Source organism: Oncorhynchus keta, chromosome 13 (genome assembly GCF_023373465.1).
Source record: "Oncorhynchus keta strain PuntledgeMale-10-30-2019 chromosome 13, Oket_V2, whole genome shotgun sequence".
Lineage (NCBI taxonomy): Eukaryota > Metazoa > Chordata > Actinopteri > Salmoniformes > Salmonidae > Oncorhynchus > Oncorhynchus keta.
This window is the reverse complement of record NC_068433.1, coordinates 7,637,136-7,643,135: the sequence shown is the minus strand read 5'-3', so window position 1 is coordinate 7,643,135 and position 6,000 is coordinate 7,637,136. Positions and strand designations below refer to the sequence as shown.

Here is a 6,000-nt window from a genome sequence, read left to right as displayed (position 1 = left end):
GACGAATCTGGTGTGCACTGGCACAGGCAACCCCTTTAGGATAAATGCAGAGACTTGTGTATTATATACTTTAAATGACTAGAGAAAGCTATAAAAGGAAGACAAAAGTAAGACATTAAAATAAGGCTTAAGTTAAAAGCCAGAAATTCTACGCTAAGAAAAAAAGGCCAAGTGCCGAATTCAGAGCAGTGGTCTAGGATTAAAATAGATATAGAGAGTGTAGAGATTCAAACTAGATATGGAAGTGTAGGGACATAAAGCCAGGGTTAAAATTAGGCTGAAAATTTGAAAGCCATAGGTTAAGGTTCAAATTCAGGTTACCATAAGGGTCAGAGTTAAAATACAGGTCAGGTTGAGTTAAAATCAGATATGAGGTCTAAGGGTTTAAGGTTAGGGTTAGGGTTGGGGTTAGGTTTAGGGTTAGGGTTAGGTTCAGGCATGGGGTCCCAGGGTTAGGGTGAGGAATTAGGGTAACTTGGGGTTAAGGTTAGCATTCAGGTTGGGTTGGGGTTAAGGTTAGGATCAGGATTAGGGTTAAGGTCAGGGTTAGGGTTAGGGTTAAATTCAATAAGTAAGGTTAGGCATGAGGGTCTCAGGGTTAGGGTGAGGGTTGGGGTAACTAGGGGTTAAGGTTAGAATTCAGGTTAGGTCTACCAGGTGAGCCACCCAATGAGTACAAGAATACAATAAATAAATAATCAAACAAAGTCAAAACTCAAAATAAGTGCTATAAAAATATCCAAACAATCAAATAAAACCACACCACACTAAAAGATCAAGGATATAATAAATAGATCCATAAATAATTGAATAAAAAAACAGTCATAAGTGCTATCAGACAATGGCAAATCCATCATGGACAATACCATAAACAAACATTTATAATGAGTGGCTCTCCACCGGCCCCCACCACCTCCCCTCTTCCCTCCCCCCACCCCAAATAGCCCATGTCACTACACCAAAGATGACCCTTCCATCAGTTAGGTAAGCCAAAGTAAATCAATATTTTTCATTCAGGCCCTTAGGTCTATCGTATTGAGACGCCCAATCCAAGTTCTTTCCATCCCCTGTCGTTGTGCCCTGACCAACTCCCATATGTCTCCAGGCCAAAGATACTCAAACCGTCCACTGCATGTATGCCAAAATGCCAATACAACACCGTAGTCTTATTACCCTTGGCTATCTGGTATAGGTGTTGCTTCAGTCTGACCTGTAATGCATTCTTTGTTTCTCCTATGTAAATCTTTTGGCACAATTTGCACTTAATTCCATAGATCAAGTTTACAGTGGACAGTTCGATCCTCTGTCTTACGAGGAACCCCAACCCCGAAAAGGCATTAACAATATACTTTGGTCTCCCAAATATTTATCAAATTTATTAGGTACCTTTTCGTCTGGAAGGCAGAGTGGACCAGACTGTCCCCGAGGTTTTTATTTCTTCTATTCGCTGAGATTGCTCTACAATCTACCAGTCCCTCCACCACTTGTTGAGCCTCCCTGAAATTGGACCTCAAATTCCTGCCAAGCTAGAGTTAAGGTTAGAGTTAGAGTTAAGGTTAGAATTAGAGTTAAGGTTAGAATTAGAGTTAAGGTTAGAATTAGAGTTAAGGTTAGAATTAGAGTTAAGGTTAGAATTAGAGTTAAGGTTAGAATTAGAGTTAAGGTTAGAATTAGAGTTAAGGTTAGAATTAGAGTTAAGGTTAGAATTAGAGTTAAGGTTAGAATTAGAGTTAAGGTTAGAATTAGAGTTAAGGTTAGAATTAGAGTTAGAGCTAGAGTTGGGTTAGAGTTAAGGTTAGAATTAGAGTTAAGGTTAGAGTTAAGGTTAGAATTAGAGTTAGAGCTAGAGTTAAGGTTAGAATTAGAGTTAAGGTTAGAATTAGAGTTAAGGTTAGAATTAGAGTTAAGGTTAGAATTAGAGTTAAGGTTAGAATTAGAGTTAAGGTTAGAATTAGAGTTAGAGCTAGAGTTAAGGTTAGCAGTTAAGGTTAGAATTAGAGTTAAGGTTAGAATTAGAGTTAAGGTTAGAATTAGAGTTAGAGCTAGAGTTAAGGTTAGAGTTAGAGTTAAGGTTAAGGTTAGAGTTGGAGTTAAGGTTAGAGTTGGAGTTAAGGTTAGAGTTGAGTTAAGGTTAGAGTTAGAATTAAGGTTAGAATTAGAGTTAGAATTGGAGTTAAGGTTAGAGTTGGAGTTAAGGTTAGAGTTGGAGTTAAGGTTAGAGTTGGAGTTAAGGTTAGAATTAGAGTTAAGGTTAGAATTAGAGTTAAGGTTAGAATTAGAGTTAAGGTTAGAATTAGAGCTAGAGTTAAGGTTAGAGCTAGAGTTAGAGCTAGAGCTAAGGTTAGAATTAGAGCTAGAGTTAGAGCTAGAGTTAAGGTTAGAATTAGAGTTAGAGCTAGAGTTAAGGTTAGAGTTAGAGCTAGAGTTAAGGTTAGAGCTAGAGTTAGAGCTAGAGCTAAGGTTAGAATTAGAGCTAGAGTTAGAGCTAGAGTTAAGGTTAGAATTAGAGTTAGAGCTAGAGTTAGAGTTAGAGTTAGAGTTAGAGTTAGAGCTAGAGTTAGAGCTAGAGCTAGAGCTAGAGTTAGAGCTAGAGTTAGAGTTAGAGTTAGAGTTAGAGCTAGAGTTAAGGTTAGAGCTAGAGTTAGATTAGAGTTAGAGCTAGAGTTAGAGCTAGAGCTAAAGTTAAGGTTAGAATTAGAGCTAGAGTTAAGGTTAAAGCTAGAGTTAGAGAGCTAGAGCTAAGGTTAGAATTAGAGTTAGAGCTAGAGTTAGGTTAGAGTTAAGGTTAGAATTAGAGTTAAGGTTAGAGTTAAGGTTAGAATTAGAGTTAAGGTTAGAATTAGAGTTAGAGCTAGAGTTAAGGTTAGAATTAGAGTTAAGGTTAGAATTAGAGTTAGGTTAGAATTAGAGTTAAGGTTAGAATTAGAGTTAAGGTTAGAATTAGAGTTAAGGTTAGAATTAGAGCTAGAGTTAAGGTTAGAGCTAGAGTTAGAGCTAGAGCTAAGAGTTAGAATTAGAAACTAGAGATTAGAGCTAGAGTTAAGGTTAGAATTAGAGCTAGAGTTAAGGTTAGAGTTAGAGCTAGAGTTAAGGTTAGAGCTAGATTTAGAGCTAGAGCTAAGGTTAGAATTAGAGCTAGAGTTAGAGCTAGAGTTAAGGTTAAGAATTAGAGTTAGAGCTAGAGTTAGAGTTAGAATTAGAGTTAGAGTTAGAGTTAGAGTTAGAAACTAGAGTTAGAGTTAGAGTTAGAAGACTACATTAAGGTTAGAGCTAGAGTTAGAACTAGAGTTAGAGTTAGAGTTAGAGTTAGAGTTAGAGTTAGAATAGAGCTAGAGCTAGAAGCTAGAGCTAGAGCTAGAGTTAGAGTTAGAGTTAGAGTTAGAAACTAAACTAGAGTTAGAACTAGAGTTAGAGTTAGAGTTAGATTAGAAGCTAGAGTTAGAGTTAGAAGCTAGAGTTAGAGCTAGAGTTAAGGTTAGAGCTAAAGTTAGAGTTAGAGTTAGAAACTAGAGTTAGAGTTAGAAGCTAGAGCTAGAGTTAGAGCTAGAGTTAGAGCTAGAGCTAGAGTTAGAATTAGAGTTAGAGCTAGAGTTAGAACTAGAGTTACAGGTTAGAGCTAGAGCTAGAGCTAGTTAAGAATTAGAGCTAGAGTTAGAGCTAGAGCTAGAGTTAAGGTTAGAGTTAGAGTTACAGTTAGAGCTATAGAGTTAAGGTTAGAGTTAGAGTTAGAGCTAGAGTTAAGGTTAGAGCTAGAGTTAGAGCTAGAGCTAAGGTTAGAATTAGAACTAGAGTTATTAGAGTTAGAGTTAGAGCTAGAGGTAAGTTAGAAGCTAGAGTTAAGGTTAGAATTAGAGTTAGAGCTAGAGTTAGAGTTAGAGCCTAGAGTTAAGTTAGAGCTAGAGTTAGGTTAGAGCTTAGTTAGGGTTAGAGCTAGAGTTAGAGTTAGAGTTAGAGTTAGAGCTAGAGTTAAGGTTAGAGCTACAGAGATTAGAATAGAGTTAGAGCTAGAGTTAAGAGTTAGAGTTAGAGCTAGAGTTAGAGCTAGAGTTAAGGTTAGAGTTAGAGCTAGAGTTAAGGTTAGAGCTAGAGTTAGAGCTAGAGTTAAGGTTAGAGTTACAGTTAGAGCTAGAGTTAAGGTTAGAATTAGAGCTAGAGTTAAGGTTAGAGTTAGAGCTAGAGTTAAGAGTTAGAGCAGTTAGAGCTAGAGTTAAGGTTAGAATTAGAGTTAGAGTTAGAATTAGAGTTAAGGTTAGTTACAGTTAGAGCTAGAGTTAAGGTTAGAGCTAGAGTTAGAGCTAGAGTTAAGGTTAGAATTAGAGTTAGAGCTAGAGTTAAGGTTAGAATTAGAGCTAGAGTTAAGGTTAGAGTTACAGTTAGAGCTAGAGTTAAGGTTAGAGTTACAGTTAGAGCTAGAGTTAAGGTTAGAGTTACAGTTAGAGCTAGAGTTAAGGTTAGAGTTACAGTTAGAGCTAGAGTTAAGGTTAGAGTTACAGTTAGAGCTAGAGTTAAGGTTAGAGTTACAGTTAGAGCTAGAGTTAAGGTTAGAGTTACAGTTAGAGCTAGAGTTAAGGTTAGAGTTACAGTTAGAGCTAGAGTTAAGGTTAGAGTTACAGTTAGAGCTAGAGTTAAGGTTAGAAACTAGAGTTAAGGTTAGAGTTACAGTTAGAGCTAGAGTTAAGGTTAGAGTTACAGTTAGAGTTAAGGTTAGAATTAGAGTTAGAGCTAGAGTTAAGGTTAGAATTAGAGTTAGAGCTAGAGTTAAGGTTAGAATTAGAGTTAAGGTTAGAATTAGAGTTAGAGCTAGAGTTAAGGTTAGAATTAGAGTTACAGTTAGAGTTAAGGTTAGAATTAGAGTTAGAGCTAGAGTTAAGGTTAGAATTAGAGTTACAGTTAGAGTTAAGGTTAGAATTAGAGTTAGAGCTAGAGTTAAGGTTAGAGTTACAGTTAGAGTTAAGGTTAGAGTTACAGTTAGAGTTAAGGTTAGAGCTAGAGTTAAGGTTAGAGCTAGAGTTAAGGTTAGAGCTAGAGTTAAGGTTAGAATTAGAGCTAGAGTTAAGGTTAGAGTTAGAGCTAGAGTTAAGGTTAGAATTAGAGTTAGAGCTAGAGTTAAGGTTAGAGTTAGAGTTAAGGTTAGAGTTAGAGCTAGAGCTAAGGTTAGAGTTAAGGTTAGAGTTAGAGAAGTTTTAGAGCTAGAGTTAAGGTTAGAGTTAGAGCTAAGGTTAGAGTTAGAGCTAAGGTTAGAGTTAGAGCTAGAGTTAAGGTTAGATTCAATGAGAAACAGACGAATCTGGTGTGCACTGGCACAGGCAACCCCTTTAGGATAAATGGTGAGACTTGTGTATTATATACTTTAAATGACTAGAGAAAGCTATAAAAGGAAGACCAAAGTAAGACATTAAAATAAGGCTTAAGTTAAAAGCCAGAAATTCTACGCTAAGAAAAAAGGCCAAGTGCCGAATTCAGAGCAGTGGTCTAGGATTAAAATAGATATAGAGAGTGTAGAGATTCAAACTAGATATGGAAGTGTAGGGACATAAAGCCAGGGTTAAAATTAGGCTGAAAATTTGAAAGCCATAGGTTAAGGTTCAAATTCAGGTTACCATAAGGGTCAGAGTTAAAATACAGGTCAAGGTTGAGTTAAAATCAGATATGAGGGTCTAAGGGTTTAAGGTTAGGGTTAGGGTTGGGGTTAGGTTTAGGGTTAGGGTTAGGTTCAGGCATGGGGGTCCCAAGGCTAGGGTGAGGAATTAGGGTAACTTGGGGTTAAGGTTAGCATTCAGGTTGGGTTGGGGTTAAGGTTAGGATCAGGATTAGGGTTAAGGTCAGGGTTAGGGTTAGGGTTAAATTCAATAAGTAAGGTTAGGCATGAGGGTCTCAGGGTTAGGGTGAGGGGTTGGGGTAACTAGGGGTTAAGGTTAGAATTCAGGTTAGGGTCTACCAGGTGAGCCACCCAATGAGTACAAGAATACAATAAATAAATAATCAAACAAGTCAAAACTC

At 37.1% G+C, this 6,000-nt stretch overlaps 1 protein-coding gene and 1 long non-coding RNA gene across 2 annotated transcripts in view; one reads left to right on the top strand and one right to left on the bottom strand.

Moving 5' to 3' along the window:
• Nucleotides 1-6,000, top strand: part of pcolceb (procollagen C-endopeptidase enhancer b) — a 65,536-nt gene that overhangs the window by 24,571 nt on the left and 34,965 nt on the right. The gene's annotated exons all lie outside the window — the stretch shown is intronic.
• LOC127906686 (uncharacterized) overlaps nt 1-6,000 on the bottom strand; it is a 46,831-nt gene that overhangs the window by 9,595 nt on the left and 31,236 nt on the right. The gene's annotated exons all lie outside the window — the stretch shown is intronic.